Raw genomic sequence first — 21,001 nt, forward strand, 5'->3', positions numbered from 1 at the left:
GCACAGTGACAGAGGGACTTGGGGAAAAGTTAGCATGTGTCCAGAGAAAGTTGGCTCCCCTAAACTCCCCAGTCATTCAGTTCACACTTTTAACCAAACTTAGTGAGTGCAATGCAATATATATATAATTTTTATTTATTGCTTTTAGAGAGAGGGAAAATGAGAGAGAGAGAGAGAGAGAGAGAGAGAGACATCGATTTGTTGTTCCACTTATTGATGCATTCATCCATTGGTTGCTTCTTCTATGTGCCCTGACCATAGATTGAACCCAAAACCTTAGCACATTAGGACGATGCTCTAACCAACTGACCTACCCAGCCAGGGTGTGTGTGTGTGCAGATAGATGATATATAGATAGATTATATATATATATAGATAGATAGATAGATAGATAGATAGATAGATATAAATATAGATATAGACATATAGATAGCAAAGAAATTCAGGTGCACATTTCTGAGTGCTTTAACAGATAGTAAGATAATTGTTCATTGAAAAATCCATACAGCTAAACATAAAATGTCTAGCAGGGAAAATAAGGAATTAATGAATTTTGGTGGATTGATTGAGACTGATTAGTGAAGTAGGCTAGAATAACTTTCAGAGGGACCAGTATGAGCTAGAACCCTTCTTATGCCATTGCTCTCAAAAGAACTGTGAGAGAGCAGCTAAGTGGATCAGAGCAAATGAATGCTGCCTCCCCCATCCCAATCCCAATACAGAATAGCAAACACTCAGGTCTTTGTCTTTTTTAAAGTTAATTCTCATCTAATGACCTAAAGGGGGGGGGGGGAGGGAGGGAGGGAGGGAGGAAGAGAGAGATCTCAGTTGTCTCTCTTACATGCCCCAAATGAGGATCAAACCTGCAACCTAGGTATATGCCCTGACAGGAATTGAACCCATAACCTTTTGGGATACAGAACAACACTCCAACCATCTGAGCCACAAGGCCAGGGCTATGTGTTTGTCTTTAAAAGAGAATTACTGGAATGTCTTTGGGAAATCATGGAATTGGACAATTCTTTTCATTTATTTATTTTTATTGAGGTTACATTGGTTAATAACATTATATAAATTTCCAGTGTACAACATTACAATTTAATGCCTTTATACTCTCTTTTGGGCTCACCATCAAAAGTCTGTTTTCTGTCTGTTACCATTTAGAGGTGAATAAAAGTAGGTTTACAGTTGTACTACAAATAAATAATATAATAATTAATAAGTGATACAAAAATAAGCTGTTTCCCATACTACTGTAAACCTATTTGTGCCTACCCTTGTATATTTGATCCCTTTACCCATGTAGCCTTCTTTAACCACCATTCTGTTATCTGTATCTATGAGTTTGTTTTTGTTTTGTTAGTTCATGTGTTAAACATGTCATAGGCAAATATCTTCATCCATTCGTTTGCAAATTTTTTAACATTTATTTTTGGCTATGTGAAGCAGTAAATGCAAACTGCAAAGTTAGAAAAGAAAATTGGTATGGCCTCTCTCTGTTTATTGAGAACAGTCTTAATCTTCAGTGTTGGCAGAATGGAAAAAGAACAGTTTTTGAAAGTAGCTTTTAAAGATATATATTCATGATTTGATGTTGAATTTAATTAAAAGTACATACATATTTGTCATTCATTTGTATTTAAAAGTTACTTTAATTAGTCCTTTGACTAACGTTTGAAATTTCTTAGTAAAGCCTGTGCAATCTGACTGTTCTATCTCACACTTTCCTGCCCACAACTGTAACTGCCTGTTACTGTTATTTTTTAACATACCTTTTCTCATGTGAGATAAAAGCACTGTCTTAATATAAATGCACATATAACCTGTTAAATTCTCCACATAAGATCACATCCATGTGGGCCAGACCTGAGCTCAGCAGGCGTTTGGGTGATGCACGTCGGTTTCACTATGCTCTAGCAAAACATTTCCTGGACTCCATTCTCACTTAAAATGGTAATTAGCAAAGCACCCAAATTGTTTATACTTTTATAAATGATTAAACATCAGTGAGTTGGAAAAAGTATTTCTCAAAAACATTTTTATAGGTATTTATTCTTTGAAAGGCTCTAACCATAAGAGTTGGTATGTGATAATTATTAGCATAAGTTGTTTTTTTTTTAAAGAAAAGACTGATTGTGGCACCTTTAACACTAAATAACTATAGTAATAAATAATATGCAGACTGTAAGCTGTATAAATTTTTAGCAAATGTTAGGTCTAATGTCCCTTAATAAATAAGTCCATTGAAAAAGTCACGTTTCACTTGATAAAAGAATATACCACTTTCATGATTCTCTAGCAAGTCAAAGGGCTTGTCCATTTTCTTGACATTGTATTTACTTAAAAGAGTTTATCTAAAGGAAAAGAGCAAGGTTGCAGGCCACTTGGAACAATGCTGTAATTGTCACTAATTAAGTGTCCTCAGCTGTGTCTATACGGGGCCACTGTTTGCTTGCCTTACACATACTCAGCTGTAAGTAGTAGCCACACTAAAAATTCCTCCACTTATTACCTCCTTTGTTGTTTTCATTTCTATGTGGGAAATATTGACAAGTATATCACGTTTGATTTTCACACTTTGTTCTGTAACTAGGTAAACTAGGATACAACTGTTCCCCCTTATAGTATATTTTGCATTTTCTGTATAGAAAGTGGCTCAAAGTGGAAGGTAGGATACTGGCAGTTGCTCATGGTCTGGGATTGATACAATGATTCTGGGTGGAAATTCATAATGATCATGTTTGGATTGGTGTCACACAGATACTAATCCATCAACAAGCTCTCAAACATGCTCTTTCTGACAATAGCAAGTGATTCCCAAAGCTGGTTGGTAGCTCAGCCAGTATCCAACCAACCAACAAAGTTAACTGTGACCCTTATAGACCTACTTTAGCCATAGCTTTCAGCATTGGAGAAATATGAGTTTATTCTTGCTACCTTGAACATTCTCAAGCTTTTTGGGGGGGGGCGGGGGGTCTTAGTTGCATGTTTGAAAAAAAGATGATGAAAAATTAGACCAGTGTTCTCAAACTTTAGGGTGTACATGAATCTCTAGGGCAGCGGTTCTCAACCTGTGGGTCGCGACCTCTTTGGTGGTCAAACCACCCTTTCACAGGGGTCACCTAAGACCATCCTGCATATCAGATATTTACATTATGATTCATAACAGTAGCAACATTACAGTTATGAAGTAGCAACGAAAATAATTTTATGGTTGGGTAACAACATGAAGAACTGTATTTAAAGGGCCAGAAGGTTGAGAACCACTGCCTAGGGGATCATATTAAATTCGGATTTGGATTCAGTAAGTCTACAGTGAGGACCGAGAGCCCACACTAACTCCCAGGTGCTAAGCTATGACCACACATTCAATGCCAGGGGCTTGGTGATCTCTAGTGAGCTTGTCACCTCCAACATTCTCTCATAATGTCTTTGCATGTGAAATATACTTTATCCCAGAATATGTGATAAGTTCACAATTCATTGATTTTTTTTTGGATAACATGTCATAGGGTTTATAGTGAACAAGATAATGAATGAGGATCTAAAGTCAACCTTTGGACTATTTTCTAAAGCTTTTAATAATAATAATAATAATAATGGTGGAGATTAGGTGCCAAGGTTTTGTGCCCATCATTTTATCACTAAATACTAAATAGCCAAAAAAAAAAAAAAGAAGCATCTTCATTATCAGAACTTCACTGGGCCACATAAAGTATCCATTAGTGTTAGCTATTTCATTTTCTTTAGTGTGGATAAACATTCTGAGAGAACTTTCAAATATTTATTTGCAAAATGTTTTATGGATTTTATTTTGATACATTTATTTTCTTCAAGATACCCCAGAATTTTGGACATCTTAAATTTTCCTCCACTTTTGCCTCTGGCCACATTTCTCCCATATACCACAATACCACCCTACTTATGTTCCCACAGACCAAATTACATAGAATTTTACTGTAGAGAACTCTTCTTCTGAAGTCTTTTTACTTAATTCTGTTTAACAGGTAGGTTTCTAAGAAGAGCAGAAATACACTCACAGAATTTAAAAACCTCTGTGGTCTCTTGTTTCTTGGGATGTTATTTTGACATCTGCACTCAATTTCAAAACCAGCTTGACTATTTCATATACTTATGATTTTATAAATCTTGAACAACATCATACATCTTGGTTTCTTGGTATTATTGCACTAACTGCTAAGTGATGGTATGAAAGATTTTAACAAAAATATTCTTTAAGGTGTCTCCAGTGTTGTGCAAAATATAATGTGAAAGGCTGGAGTAAGGGTTTATACAGATAATGCATTCATGATTGAACTATTTGTATATTAAATATGGTCATAGGATGTAAATTAACTTAAGCTCTTGAAATTTATGGATGAATTCAAAAATGTAAATCTGCTCAGAGAAAAGCTATTTATCTCATCCGTTTGTATGGTAATTGATGGTTCATAATGAAATAATCTGATGCACAGAGTCCAGTCAAATTAGCCTGCCTGTAATGCACTATCTTGAAGTGACTTCACATTCTCATTAAAGCCTTTCTAATTTCTAAAGCAAAATTAATGCAATTAGTGATAAAATCAATACATATTGATCATGAGTTTCTTCAATATGGCATGAAAATATCAGGTCAAAAAGAAAGGGCTTTTTTAAAATCATAGAATTAATATAAGAAATTTAAGTTGTGAAACAACAGCTTTGTTCTATTTTCCATAGTATCTATTATTTATAAGAAAGTGGTAATATGAATCTTACCATTGTTGTGCTGAAATTCAATATAGTGGGTACGACACCCCCCTCCATCCCTGCTTCCCAACACATCAATACTGTATTCATTGCCCATATGGATTTTTCTCCCCATAAATATCCAAAAGCAAATTTTTTCCTCATGGTGCAGAATTTCAGATCACTAATTACTCAAAAGCATCTCTTTCTTTTCACATGCAAATGTAAGCAAGATTCCAGGGAGAAGTACACCCCTCCAACCCCTCAACCTAGTGAACGTACCCGTGGTGGGGTGGGCTGTGGTTAAATGTATGCAAGAAGGAACTTGGTGCCTAGAATAAAAAAATCAAAACACATTTGTGGAAATTAAGGGACCGTTGCTTTTCTACATACTAATCAGCTTATTTTGGTGTGAAATAAAATGATACTTCCAAGAAAAAAGAAAAAAAAGACTCAATCCCAGTAGTTCCTCCCACACCTACCTAAATGGATTCTGAGACATGTTCAACTGGTAGGTCTGTTCCTGAGGTGGTGAGAGGAAAGTGATGATTAATTGTCTTAACTGCTCAACTTTTTGTTCTAAAAATCCTTGCATTATACATATCCTGGGGGAAACTCTGAGTAAAGCCAGGGACAAGAATTACACTGTTGGGTCAAGTCTACCTTTGAGATCCTCCAAAGGCTCTGCTGGGAGAAGAACCTGACCCAGAGGAATTACAGAGTGCAGTACAGCCAGTTAACGTGCTTCTGCATCTTGAGGACCTAGTAGGGCCCCAGCCACTTTCCCTAAGTCATATTTCAGGACCGTTATTTCCAGAAGTTGCACAGCATGGGAATAAATTCTCCTTTCTGTCCGCAGTAAAATTCAATTGCTTTGTATTTAAAAAGGTAATCAATCTGAAGTTGTTCTTGCAATGTTCACACCATATGAACATGAATAAAGCTTTTCATGGTGTGTTAACTTATAAACTGTGATTGCCAATATGAATGGCAACGACAGGTGCACGCATTTTGTTTACAGATTGGTCCCATTTATGGGAAAGTGATTTCACAGATTCTGGTTGAAGTTCAGACATTTGTTTACTGGTATGAAACTCTTTGGTGCTCTTTGAGGCAACCTGGCAGAATTGATTTAATGTCCTCACCAATGTCACAGTGATTGAAATTAGGTAGTATTTTGGTGAAAATAATAGGTTTATATTTGTTGAATGGTCTTTTAAAATTCTCCTGAGAAAAAAAGAACACGTTTAAATGTGTTTCTAGAGTACTACTTTAGAACAGCATTATCCTAAGTGTGTTGTTCTAATTCCTGGCTCTGTGTGATGTTTTGGCACAAAAGGATTCCATGGATAAATATGAAGTTTTGACATGCTTCATAGACTCTTTCAAGATCCTAACATTTGCGGGGTTGGCGAGGGGGAGGGGGGTGAAGGGGAGGAGATTTACAATGCATATTAGCATAATGAAGGCTCTGAGAAGTCCTGTGGTAAAGAAGCCCATTTAATGTTGTTTAGCTCAACGTTTTCCAAATTAATTTCACCACCCATTTTTTTGTCTTCTAAAATCTATGAATGTCCCTTTGGATCTGCTTTGGGATACTCTGATTTGGATTTGATAAATGGCAGGGAAGTTCTAAAATCTGAATTCTGGGGATATGCTGAATGACAATAACCACCTCACATTTGATTTTGGCCATCAACATACTTTTCCCCTGGACATGAATGTCTTATTCCTCAACCCCCCAAAAATGTACACACATTTTGAATAATTATAAAGGCAGAGTTTATTAAAATACCTTTCATTTTCAAAATGTAATAGAAACAGCTATTAAAGTGTATATAAATTTTGGGGGAAACACCTTCTATTTCAATAAAATTAGCACTTTAAAAAAATCACTAATACGTTACCAGTATCACCTATTCCATAATCTCTCACATTCTGAGAAAAACATAAAATAACTCTTTAAAATTTTAATTAAATAATACATAGTCTTTGTAGAGAGTACAGATAAGCAAAAGGAAGAAAATTACCTGCAATGCCTGTAAACATCCTTGTGTCCATTTCTGCCTTTTTTTATATGAATATAACTAGCTATTAAATTGGATTTGGTGCATATTATTTTATAACCCTTTTTTTTTCACTCGATGATGTACAGTGAATAAGTTTCCATGTCATTCACCTATAACATCATTGTTTTTTCATTGTATACACGTGGCATGTTTTTTAAAAGGCAACAAGACGTTCAGTTAATAAACAGCCATGTGTTTAGGGGTTTCTCTGTGTCTGGGAAGGCAGGGCGGGTCCTACAAACATCACGGAGGTGCTGCGGGCAAAGGGCATGGGGAAATTAGTTCTACCCAGGGCGAATCACCTCCGCACAGGGGAATCAAGGACCAAGCAGAAGCTGCAAATGCTGCCTGAGTCTGCATCCATCCCATCCTCCTCCCCACAACTCATCTTCCCCAGACACCTCCCCTGGCATCACTCTCCCTGTGGGGCCTTTCTCATAGGCTGTAGGTGACATCTGCCCTAGAGACGGTCCCTGCAAGGCAGAGAAGGCGCTGCCCTCCTTCACAGTCCTCCAGGGCAGGACAGCAGCGCTGCTGCCTAGCAGGATCTCTGAGGTAATCAGAGCGCCAGCCAAACCCTCTGGCAGCCAAGGCTGCGCTAGAGATGCCTAATGGCTAAGGCCACATCAGAGAGGCCATTGAATCCCCCATATTGGCCCTGGTTGCTGCTCAAGCTCTGGAAACCTGTGTTTTGCTGCTGTGGGCTCTGATCCTGTGATACCTTAACAGGAGCTAAGGGCAGCGCTGATATGATCTGATTTGATACTTGAAATTACTTCTTGTGCACACATGCCACGGGTTATAAGAATGCTTGCAATAAAGCAGGGGCATATACAACTAGATTTTCTAATGAAATGGAATCCAAGTGTATTACTTTTTTTAATGGATAGACCCCGTCTGAACTAAATGCTCCCTCAAATGCATTTTCCAACAGTTTTTGCACATTCCTATGATTCCTATCACCCTATAATGTCTGCCTGTCTGTCACTGCTCAGACATGTGAGCACCTGACAATCTGCTACCCTGTCTACCTTATTTGTTTACTTTTTAATTTTTATGAACAAACAGGAACCCTCGACACTAGTTATGGAGCAGGGAGCTTGGGCTCCTGTTCCAGCTTCGAGACGTGGTTAAAAGCATGGACTCTGGAGTTCAAGTCTTAGTTTGCTGTGACCTTGGGCAAGTTATTCAACCTCTCAGACTGAGTTTCTTCACTTTAAAAATATGGACAATAGTAATGCCAGTTTTCAGGGTTATTCTGAGTGATAGTGAGTTGTATTTATAATGCACAGGATAATGCCTGGCATGCAGTAAGTATTCTCTGGCTGTTAATTTAACCTAGTCATGTCAAATTGCTCCCAAAGCCTGTTTCTTTTTTAAAAAATTATGTCAACTTTTATTATCTTACAATGTATTTCAAAAAATGATGTTGCAGTTGCCTGAACTGCTCCATTAGACCTTCATAAATAAAGCAACCCCACCTGTAGCCTCTGTCCTTTTTACCGCTTAGTGGAGCAAAATGCCCAATAAAATATAAAATGCAGCACACCCAACTGTGCAATCTAAAAACTTTTCAAGTGTAAGTTGCACTTGACAATTCACCACAACAAGGGAAAACTGGCCACTTGTTCATTCACACAGTTCTTGCGCCCAAAATAGAAGTCATCAATAAAACCATCTAGATAAAAAGTTCTCAGCTGTTCATCAGTTGACGTTGTTCATTATATTCCACAAATGAGCAAGATCATGTGATATTTTTCTTTCTCTGATTGGCTTATTTCGCTTAGCACAATGCTCTCTAGGTCCATCCATGCCTTTGCAAATGGAAAGAGTTCTTTCTTTTCTACAGCAGCGCAGTATTCCAGAGACATGGAAGCATCGAACAGTCCGTCAATCCTCAGATGGAAGGCAGGGGAGGGGGAGGGGGGGTAAGAGATCAACGGAAGGACTTGTATGCCTGCATATAAGCATAACCAATGGACACAGACACTAGGGGTGTGAGGGCATGTGCTGGGAGGTGGGGGTGCCAATGGGGAAAAAAGGAGACATATGTCATACTCTATGTAATACTTTAAACAATAAAGAATTTAAAAAAGAAGTTCTTGGCTGTGCTCAGCCAGCTAGCCCCACCCTCTGGGTGGGAGCCGACCCCACACTGCTGCCTCCTCCTCCTTTGTGGGCTCTGACCCTCAGGCCGGCAGGTCATCCAGCAGCTCTGCTTTACCTCCACAGCCTTACCCCTGAAGGGACCAACATCTCCTCTCTGCTTCTACGTCCCACCACCTGCCCAGCCTTCATAACCTCCACTGATGCTGTTGCTGACGCCGAAGGCTCTGCTCTCAAATCTGAATGGATTCGCACCACACACCTTTGAACAGCCATTTGAAAAGTAAAACTAATAATGCCTTTAATTTTTAACAAAGCCTCTGCAGGTAGACTTCTCTGAGATGTATCATCAAGACCGTCCATATGGAAAACCACTGTTTGGACACGTTTGTAATTCCCAGAAACAACAACAAAAAAAAAACCCGAGTTTTCCTTCCACATGAATTCATTTCATTGAAACTCTCACTGTGTGCCATATTGGAAGATTGAGGAATGCCATAGATTTCAGAGACCAACATTTCGTTTCTCCTAGAGTTGTAATTTTCTGCATAATATTTTGCAAGCTTAATATTATGCCCAGTTCTCCTTCCATCTTTTTTCTGTTAGCACGGCATTCTGCCAAGCATCAAAGAGTGAGTAAAGCCTAGTGGGCAACAGGGGGGTTGGGATAGTCCATAAATAAAATAAACCAGGGTAATGGCTCTCCTATTTAGTAGATCTGCTGCTCGATCCCATAGCTGGTCAGCTAGCGATAGAGCCTGAAGTTCTTCACTCCCGGTGGAGGAGGAAGAATTCATCTTCTAGCCATACGCACGAACAAAATCTTCTTAAATCCACAATAATCATTTCTTATCTCAAAGCTCCTGTGTGTGAGGAATTCGTGTGCGGCCTAGCTGGGTATCACTGGCTCAGGGTCTCTCATAAGGCTGCAATCGAGGTCAGTGGGGCTGCAGTCACCTAAAGGTCCAAGGAGGAGAGGATCTTTATCCAAATGCACTCACGTGGCTGCTAGCAAGATTCCGTTCCTCACAGGTTGATGGACAGAGGGCCTTAGTTCCTTGCTGGCTTTTGGCCAGACTCCTCCCCCAGCTTCTTGCCATGTGGGCCTTTCCATAGGACAGTTCACAGTATAACAGCTGGCATCTCCCAGAGCGAGTAAAGAAGAGACCAAGAGAGAGCCAAAACCCCCCTCTTTCTTCACAGGTACGAGTGTGACATATTGTCAGTGACCAGCATGGCCGGAAAATGCCACAGGTTTAGTGGACACTTCCTGGGCCACACTTATAATCAATCCATTGTGTGTGTTGGTCAAAGTTCTGGACGGGACAAGCATGAAAGTACACTGAAAGCTGCCCCACCGCAGCTTCTTGGGCCTCTTGCTTCTGAGAGGCACATATGTAATAGTCACACAGTTGGCTACTTTAGTTATATCACCCCAGATTGCTGTAGTCATTTCTCATGAAGAGAGATCGGAATATGTATGTGGGCACTGAGTACTGGTGTTAAAACAGTCCCGTGCCTCCTCAACCCTTCCTCTCATAAACCACGGCACTTTGTTGTGCAGATAAGAAAAGGAATCATAGCTGGGTCTTCAGATTGGAGATGGGAAGGAAGCCCATTTTTAATGGCATTGAAATAGGAGGTGAACCTAAACCAACCATTGCTTATTTATGGCTGTAGTTACTTCTCTCTGGCACATCCCAGAGGGTTACTTTCTATTGTTAATTGGAACTTCTAAGCCATTTTTATTTACAAAGTGTTTTACAGTCATTGGTATTGATGACTTACAATTCCCCCATGAGTTAGGTGTCAGGATGAGGCATTGACACGGGCTCCACTCTCAGGAAGCTGAGACGTGAGGGTGGATAAATCTGCCCGCCCCCTCCCACCCGGCAGCCATGGGGTCCTGCTTTGCTTTGTTTTGGCTTGTCAGATGCCTATTACCTTCTCCATGTGCTCTGATAGCAGTTACGATTGGATTTCTGGATTAAGGGTCTTTTGAGGAGGGACTGAGAGAAACAGTGACACAGAATCCACTTAGCAATTCTTTTCTTCCAGTCTGCTCCCCATTAAAACAAATTGTCCTTGCCAGTGTATGTCTTTCGGCACACTTATTTTGTTTTTTAAGGAAGCAAGACAAATATCTGCCTGTTTATTGTTAAATTTGTAGTGCCAGTCATGACAAGCGTAAGAATAGTAACACTTTTGCCAGCAGGGTGCTTATCTGTTTTACTAGTTCAGAAGGGCTTGATGGATGTGAAAGACCAAGGTCTTAGTAAAGATAATTTAGCCATTTCCATACAGTTTATGCTTGTGTTAGCTGTATCCTGCAGGGGAGTCCCAGGGGGTGGCTTTGTTGACCTTCCCTCTGAAAGGTAACACATAGGAGATTCCTACAGGAACCATCGTCTCACAAGACTAATGATGGCTTCCATGCCTATTATCATTCAGAGACATAGAAAGCGGCTTTAGAAATGCAGTACCACATTCCTCCCTTGATGTCCCACATGATCTATGAAGGCGTTATGTGGCAGATAAATTAATCATTAAAAACTTACTGTTAAGTCTTTACAAATAATAACCAGGTGTACCATGATTATCTTTGATCTCAATATATATTTTTTCTGTCACCAAACAGATGATACATAGCAGTTTGTTTTGCTGACAACTAATCTGAGGGAGTCAGGAAAGAAGGCTATTTTCCTCCAGCATTTTTTCTGTCTTTTTTTTTTTTAAGTTAGAAGGACCAAAAAAGAAGTTCTTCACTCAGTAATAGCTCATGACAGCCAGGATCACTTTTTCATATTGCTTTGCTGGGGTGTGAGTATAAAGCATCGTCACTGTTCATTATTCTGGCTATCCTTGCATTTGATTTATTTCTCCCATTTAGTGCTACTTAGTATTTAAAAGTTCTGATCAAGGAACATGCTCCACATCTTGTGTGCATTAGGTGCTCCATGATACACAGGATTCCACTTAATGCCATCCCTCTGGGTTGAGGTGGATTTTTTTTTTTAAATAATGTATTTTTGTCAGGTTAAACACTTCCTGAGCTAACATTTTCTAAATTCCAAAAAAAGGAAAAGGATGATAAAATGAAACAATGCATGTGCAACTATCAAGGTAGAAATACATAAGACAAATGAAAAACTCATTACAACACAGGACAGGCTTAGTATCATAAATGACTTAATCACTTCCTATTAAGCACAATTCTTAAATGCTTTAATATGCTTCTGCGGAAACTCCTGTTACTAGAATTTTTTTGAGTAGATGCTCCTTTCAGGAACAGCACCAAGAATGTGGTGAGAGAGATGAGTGGTAACAGGAAGGGGAACAGTGTCCTCCAGCAGGTAGCCAACTGTTTTGTAAAGAAGTCTAAGGAAGGAAGGAGGTGAGTTGAAATTCTTGTTCATGCCACAGATCTCTACAATTGACTCCATTAAGAAATACGTGTTTTTATTAAAAGCCCATTGAGAGAGGTAAAATTTTTGACGTGGCATTTCAAATTTTAATTTGAAAATCATTTCTGTGGAGATGTGTGATCTTCCTTTGTATTTTGTCGACGATCTTAAGAACTGCTTTGTGAGCTAAGTATCAAAAGATGGGAATCATTTGGGAGGAGAAATTAGATTATTTTTTCTAGTTTGTTGAGAAAGAAATGTCTTTATTCACTTTGAATTCTGAGCAATTGGTGATGAGATTGTCCATTTTTACTTTTTAAAGTTTATGTTGATCAATATTCATAGGAAGCAACAATAACATAGCTTCATGAAAAACTGTAATGGTAACTTAGAGCTTGCAATATTTCAGGGATGTTGATATAGCTTAACGTTTTCTTTAAAATAAAAATTATTCTTGAAGGAACTAATGGCTGTTATTAACTGCTATTCTGTGTCAAGACTGTTCTAAGTGCTTCACATGTGCTACCTCATTTTATTATCATAACATCATAATTTGTAAGTATTATTTCCCCCTGCTTAAAGAGAGATTAAATAAATTGCCGGAGAACATATGACTAGTGAGGGGTAGAGCAGTGGTGCATGAGACAATATATGGTCTCTGCTGAACTGATTATAAGCCCTCGGTGATGTATGTTTTTCTCTTTTCTTTCTTGATAAGACTGACAGACCATCCAATGCCACTCTGGTATTTTATAATGATAAAACTGAGGTCCAGAGTAGTTAAGGGATTTGCCTAAGGTCACACAGTAAGTTAATGGTAACAGGAAAAGCTCATTAGCACCTTACGTGGTGTCTAAATTGGGTCTAAGAGCCTGCACTAAAGCAAAGTGGTGCCAGGGGTGAATGATCCCACTCAGAGAGCAGGAGGGAAGGGGATTTGGTTAAATAAAACCAACTCTCTTTTCAACTAAAAACAAGACACACATAGGAATAGAGTAAGAGCATGAGTCAGGACCAGCCCTAGGCATCATGATGGGACAAATGACACTTTTCTTGGGTATGACTCTCACTTCCTACCACTGCCCCCTCACCCATTTTCTGCACTGTTTAGTGATTTGAATTCAGATTTATAACGCTTATGCTGTCTGAAGTCCAGTCTCCCTGTAAGGCCATCTGTTTTAAAGTGTTAATGCCTTAACAATTCCTTTGTGGAGATTTAAAAAGAGACCAGCTAAAAATAACATTACATTCTGATCTTTTAAGTATTGTGCATCTAGAGAGGGAAAAGAATCTATATATATAATAGCCTAAGCGACCATTATGACCAAACAACCAGAATGACCGGGACGACCTGTGGGCCAGTCATTATGACACGCACTAACCACTAGGGGGCAGACGCTCAACACAGGTGGTCAGTGGTCAACACTGGTGGTCAGTGGGCTCCCACAGCCAACCTCCTGTGGCCAGCCAACCTCCCGCTATCCCTCCCCCAGGCTGGCCACCAACCTCCCATGGTCCCTCCCTGTATCCTCCCCCTGGCCAACAGGCCCCGATTGGCCCAGCCCTGATCGGGACTGGGAAAGAGGGCCCTGATTGGCCCTAATTACTGGCCAGGCCTAGGGACCCCACCTGTGCACAAATTTGTTCACTGGGCCACTAATTTAACATAAAAAGGTTTCCAACATTCCTCAATTCAGGTAATGTGAACAACCAACTTTTTCATTTGTGAATATACCTAATCCTGAAAGGGCATAGCAATTATTGAAGAACATTTATGATATGAACAATATTACATGTTACTTCAAGACTGCCTCTCTTTGAGGTGTTCCACCATGGACAGATTTAAAAAAATAAAAACAACTCTATCTGAGACTATTATCTAAGTTGGTTGCCTTCCCCCATTAATGGAATCTTGAAATGGAGATGAAATGGGAGCATGGGGAAGTTATTTCCCAAAAGAGTAAAATCAAAGCAAAGGTGGAACCTTCCAGATTCCCATCTGCATGAGCTGTTAGGCTGGTTTATTTAGTAACTAGAGGCCCGGTGCATGAAATTCGTGCACAGGTAGGGTCCTTAGGCCTGGCTGGTGATCAGGGCCAATCGGGACCTTCCTTTGTTCCGTGCCACCCCCTGGTGGTCAGCGTACATCATAGCAAGTGATCTAACTCCCAGTCTCCCAGTCTAAACTCCTGCGGGGACACTTTTATATATATAGATAACTGCCTGGATGGGATTCGTTTCTGGGGATACATAACTCTTGGACTTCAAGTATTTTGAATTCCTAGACTTCTGGACTAGTCTGACTAAACAGTAATTCTCTAGGTTCTTTTCCATCTAAACGGGTGAGTCTTCATCTGGAGAACAGACTCACAAGCAAAAATGTCATCTCCCTCCTGTCTTCCTTAAACTTAGGGAAGAAGAAGATGGAGAATTTTTATCCAAAGAGGGAAGTAATTTCTCCTTACTACAGAAATAAAGTTGTCAGGTTTAGTAAAGAAAAATACAGGGCACCCAATTAACTTTGAATTTAAGATAATATCTATCTATTTATCTATAGAGAGATAGATATAGATGATGATATAGATAGATGTAGATAAACATATATACACATATACATATATATACATATACATATACACGATAGAGATAGAAATAGAGATATATTTTAGTATAAACGTTTAAATTTTTTATTTATTTTAGTATACATAGGCCCCATGAACTATTTTGATGTCCTGTGCTTTATCTGGGAACACTGAGGAGTGACTCAGCCCAGTTCTGGTGGGAAGAGACCTGAGCATGGCTCTGGCAGCCTGTGGGGCCCTTGGAAACCGCTGCCCCATCAGGTCTGTGGCAGGACAGCACCTCTGCGAACAGATCTCGGGATGAGCAATAGAAGCACTTATTTGTCCTGTTGTCCCAGGCTGCACTGGAGAGATGGTCACTGAGTCTTCTCCATTTATGGGGCCAAATTTATGTAGAGGACGTCGCTGAACATTCAGGGCTGAGCCACTGAGGCAAAAGTAATTCTTCGATCCTATTACACTGTATTGATGGAAGCCACTCTTACATTTTAAGCATGGCTATGACATCTGTATTCCAACTGCTGCATTGCAATCCAGTAACATTAGCCTGCTTTATCTAACTTAGGGCATAATTTGCTGACCAAAGAAATAAATGTACTTGTGGTGGGCCCCTGCACAGTCCTCCAAAGGAGATTTTTCTCGGGATCCCTCCCAACTCTGTGGTAACCAAGCCAAAATCATTTGTCCTTCTCAGTCTTGGTTTTCTTCCCACTTTTATATGAAGTATAGGACATGAAGCATTTGAAGGATAAGAATTAGCTGAAGGCTATCATAACCAGAGCAAGAAAGGATGGCTTGTCTAGCAAATACATGAAAATCACTGCTGATTTTTTAAAAATGCTAAAGCAATTTCCAGAGTAATCATTTTATTCCCACTCATATGTGATTTTTTAAAATATAAACCGGAGAAAAACTATTATAATCATTTTTAATGTGTAACATGAAAAAAAAAACTTGAAACGTCACTTTTTTTTAAAATCTAGTGAGTTATTTTAGCCAAAGAAATGAACACAAATTGGGATAAATACCTTTGACTTACAGTTTGAATAATATTAAGGTTCTGCAAATCAATACAGTAAGAGGCATGCTAGTAGCATTAAACAAAAGAGAGAAGCCAAAGAACTATTATCAAAAGCCATGTTTTTCAGCATAGCTGTTTTCAATTGCTCAATGTTCTTCCCCTGCAGTGTATGAAGGGCGTCTAGTGACCCCTAGCTGAGGAATCTATATTGCTTCTCGCCCTTCCCCCACCGAACAGATAGACAGCTGATGATGTCTGGTGGCTTCGGCCCCTGCACTCCATTAGCTCGCAAGAAAGAGCTGCTCTCTATGCAGCCGAGCGCACCTCTAATGTAGGCTCTCTCTGCCAGCTGTCCGTGTCTTTGTGTGTTTTAGCAATCAAAGCTCACATCTTCTTATTTTCCTCTCCTTTTTAGTAATTTGTTTCTCTACCATACTTACATTTTAAAAGAAGATGCTCACACTGATAAAATGGTCCAGCACCTCCAAGGCAGCAGTGATGAGGCATGAGAAACCTGCATTGCACCCTGGAAATCAACTGCATTGTGAGTCAGGCCTGGACAAGCAGCCCAGTGTGTACCTGCAGGTTTTCCCACCAGTGCATCTCACCATGCCATTATTCTATTAAGTTGTTAGAAATTAAGATGAGTGTCTATATGGGAAGAGTTACGGTTTTTGGGGTGTTTTTTTTTTTTAATCTTGCAAGAAAATACACCAAGATGGATGATTTTGGGTGAAGAACTTTGGTTGATTTTTTTTTTTTTTTAGCTTGGTATTTGCTATAATTTTAAAATGTTCTAAGATAAACATACATATCTTTGTCTCGCAAATCTTTTTGGTACTTCCCACTCCAATTTGTTATCTTGCTATATTATACTTGTATCTATAATAATAAAAGCATAATATGCTAATTAGACCAGATGTCCTTCCGGACATCCTTCTGGATGACCTTCTGGACGAAGCCGGGGCTGTGAAGGAAGCCCAGGTCTCGGGTGCTGGAGGGAAGCCAGTGCCGGCAGCTGAGGGAAAGAAGGCCTACTCTTGCACAAATTTTGTGCATCGAGCCTCTAGTTATAAATATTCTGATAACTCCATGTAGCTGCAGTCTCTGAAAGAGATAATGAAGAAAGAAATAGTGAAGAGCCCAGAGCATGGTGCAGTGGAAAGTGCTTGGCCTTTTGAGTCACACCAAAGTGAGCCCAAATTCCAGAAAATTACATCAACTTTCCAACTGTCAATTTCCTCATGATTAAAAAAGAATTTTAATATCTACCTCAATAATTAGTAGTGAGAATGAGATAAAATTACATGGATAAACTATAGTGACTGTACATAGTAGGCTCTCGATAAATGTAACTTGTCTTCCTCAACTCCCAACATACGCATTTAAGGTCATGGATGATTCTGGTTTGCAGACCTAGCTAGAGAAACCAGCCTCTGACTGTCAACATATACCCTTGAGTCCTATCAAAAATACATAAAGTGACAGAATCAGGGATGATGCACCTATGTTATAGATTCTCATCTTTGCTTACTTAATTTTGCCAAATGGTTTCATTCAATGACAGACTTGGTTTTATAGAAAACTAGAGGCCCAGTGCATGAGATTTGTGCACTCAGGGGGGTTGTCCCTCAGCCCGGGCTACGCCCTCTTTCAATCCAGGAGGCCTTAGGGGATGTCTGACTAAGCCATCAGTCAGACATTCTTAGTGCTGCCACAGAGGTGGGAGAGGCTCCCACCACGGCTGCTGTGCTTGCCAGCTGTAAGCCAGGCTTCTGGCTGAGTGGTACTCCCGCTGTGGGAGCACACTGACCACAAGGGGGCCTCTCCTGCATTGAGTGTCTGTCCCCTGGTGGTCAGTTTGCATAATAGTGACCATTTGTTCTGATGTTCAGTCGCTTTGCATAATCGCCTTTTATTATATAGGATTGTCAAGTATAAACTATGTCTGAGATACATTTTTTTAAGTGTTCAGATCTTGGACCAGCAAGAAAAAACGTCACAAAATACTTGTTAAAGAGGAGCTTTAAAACTTTAAGAAATGAAAAAAAGAAAAAGGAAGATTTTTTAAAAATGTATTTTTTTATTGTTTTCAGAGAGGAAGGGAAAGACAGAGACATCAATGATGAGAGAATCATTGATCAGCTGCTTCCTGCACGCCCCATACTGGGGATGGAGCCTGCAACCCGGGCATGTGCCCTGACCGGGAATCAAACCCGTGACCTCCTGGTTCATAGGTCGATGCTTAACCACTGAGCCACTGCAGCTGGGCCAAAAGGATGAATTTTTTTATATATATATATTTTATTGATTTTTTGCAGAGAGGAAGGGAGAGAGATAGAGAGTTAGAGACATTGATGAGAGAGAAACATCAATCAGCTGCCTCCTACACATCTCCCACTGGGGATTGTGCCCGCAACCCAGGCACATGCCCTTGACCGGAATCGAACCTGGGACCCCCCAGTCCGCAGGCCGACGCTCTATCCACCGAGCCAAACCAGTTCCGGCTAAAAGGATGAATTTTTAAAGTACTGATAATTTTGAAGATTTACCTTTGAAGACATTTTGAGCATGGAAGACACAGTGAGGGCAAAAGTTATTTTTTTATGGCAATTTAGCTTTTCATGAGTTTGCAAAAGCAAAGTTGGAGACTTTGTGGAGATCCAAATGCCAAGATCCAAATGACAGCAGCTAGCTAGTATTATCCACACATTTCCAAGTACAATAGACATATAGAAATGAGCTAATTTATGAATACTAATCTAGAGAGAAAAACAACCAGAAATTCTGCTGCTGTTCATTGGCATCTGAATTGTCCTCTTTTCTTTCCTGCCACCTCTTTCCATTTGCAGATCATACTATTTTGGTCACTAGGCTTATGGGAGAGGTTTTTGATATTCATGCCCCACTGCTTTCCTCATCAACTGTGAAGGTCGATTCATCATGAAGCTCTCTGCTCTTCCCAGCCCTGGCTGTGTGTGGAGAGAAAGACAGAATGACCGCTCTGTGGATCCTATCCGGGAAAACATTTGCTCAATGTCTATTTTATGAAAAACAGTATTTTAGTGTTGGATGGTAAGAACTGGGGAGACATGTTTTTGGCTTCTGTTAAAGCTGAATTACATGAATTTTTTTCTCTTTTCCATGGAAAATTAACTGTATATTTTTATTTTAAAAACATTTTTCCAATTTGTTTTCATTCTTAAAGCCTAAGCCTTCATTTTGGTCATGGCCATCTTACTTTATCCCTAAACATAAAAATATATTCAGATTCATAATTATTATATTCTGACTACAATTTACTGAACAAAAAGCTATTCTGAAAAGGAAAAATGTAACATTCTATAAGCATTGTAGGAGTTTTCTTTCAATTTGTGTTTCTAACATATACTTTGGATAGCAAATAACTTCCATAAAGGCAACTCAATAGACCTAAATTAGGGACACAACTTTGATTTAACTAGAATATAACATCCAAAGATTAAAATATAACAAAGCTATGCTTTCTCCTTAGTCCTTTCATAAGGGAAATATAGAATTGAAATTTAAACACTTAGTAGGAATATGCCAGTTATTGGCTATCTTTTGAAAAAAAAAATAAAAGAAATTCTGTTATAAACCAAATCACCTTTTAAAGCCGTAATGGGATAATGCTTACTTGAAATGTATGTCCATGCACAAGCTCAATAGACTGACCATAACATTGTCTATCCAAGACCAGAGCCAGAGAGAAAACTGTTTATTGTGTGGAGTTGCTAAACATAAACTTCTAAATTGAGGACAGATGTGTAACAGCTGTTCATTATCTGTAAGGAAGGGAGAGTCTGTCTGTTTTAAAATTATTTATAAGCTACTTTAAGATTAGGCTTAATATATTTTTCTTTTGGGTAAATAAAATTAAACACCCATAATCATAATTTTATATATATTGATTTATATCAACACTCACATATATCAGATTCTCAAAATGCTTCACACTTTCATCATAGTGATATTCATGAGGGTCCTGTTACATACAGTAATTATAGCAAACACCTTACCAAACATTTACTATGTGCCAGGTACCACTCTAAGTATTTTCACTGATTTGATTCTCACAATTCCCTTCAGAGGTAGGCTCTATTCTCATCCTCATTTTACTAAGTTCAGAGAATTTATTAACTTGCCCAAGATCACACAGCTAGTAAATTGTGTTGCCCAAATTCAATACCAGCATTCTGACTCCAGAATCTACACGTGGGTAAAGCATCACATGCATGTAGACTCTTTCAGGTGTGTATGTTAATGTAGTGTGTGACAATTGTTGCCTTAGAAGAGAATTTCCTGAAGCAACAGGATTATCAGTCAGGATAGGCTTGGCTAAATTGTGGAAACAGAATGACACAGCAGCATTACATACCCAAGGTAGGTCAGCAGGAAGCAATGCTCTCACAGTTACCTAGGGACCTAGACATCAGTTTTCTCTAACCCAGAAAAGAGGATGTGACCGTGCACAGCCGTGCATAAATACCTAAGCACAGTCTCGAATTTTATTTCCATTCTCATTTCATTGGATGAAACTAGTCAATTGGCCTCACCTACCTGCAAGGCTGTTGGCAAATGTTAACAATAGGTAGAAAAAATATTAGAAAAAAATTGGAGCCAAAGAAAATAAAAAGGTTACAAGGAAGTTTTAGCTACTCTAAATATTTACATAAATTTAAGAGACAAGGTATGTTCAAAATTCAACAAAGCAATGGATGTCAGTGTGAAATGGACAAGATAAAGAATGATGGCTGGAAGGTGTGATGGTTAAAAAGAAAAGATGGCCTCTAGGGAAGTCAGCTGATAGAGGCCAGCCCCTTAGAGGGACCTCAGCCTGATCATCAGTTCTTATGCCCACAAACACCAGATGACTGACACATTTGAAAGTTAGGGTCTCTCCACACTCAGGGGGCAGACTCAGTGAGCACCAAAGCCCCACTGAAGCAAGTCTTGCCCCAGAAGGGTGTCTCCAGCACAGAAGTTCTCCCACTGCAGACACAGCTGATTCTCACAGCCAATTGGCCTGGAGGTCAATTCCTCCCAGTGATACCTACAACAATCAAGGCT

The 21,001-nt window shown here is 39.4% G+C and overlaps 1 pseudogene; it reads right to left on the reverse strand.

Annotated features, from left to right (window-relative positions):
* Nucleotides 1-8,868: 8,868 nt before the first annotated feature.
* LOC139012841 (armadillo repeat-containing protein 1 pseudogene) lies at nt 8,869-9,700 on the reverse strand (annotated as a pseudogene).
* Nucleotides 9,701-21,001: the final 11,301 nt, after the last annotated feature.

Source organism: Myotis yumanensis, unplaced genomic scaffold (genome assembly GCF_028538775.1).
Source record: "Myotis yumanensis isolate MYYU_CA2020_CCGP unplaced genomic scaffold, mMyoYum1.0.hap1 SCAF_6, whole genome shotgun sequence".
In the NCBI taxonomy this organism is placed as follows: domain Eukaryota; kingdom Metazoa; phylum Chordata; class Mammalia; order Chiroptera; family Vespertilionidae; genus Myotis; species Myotis yumanensis.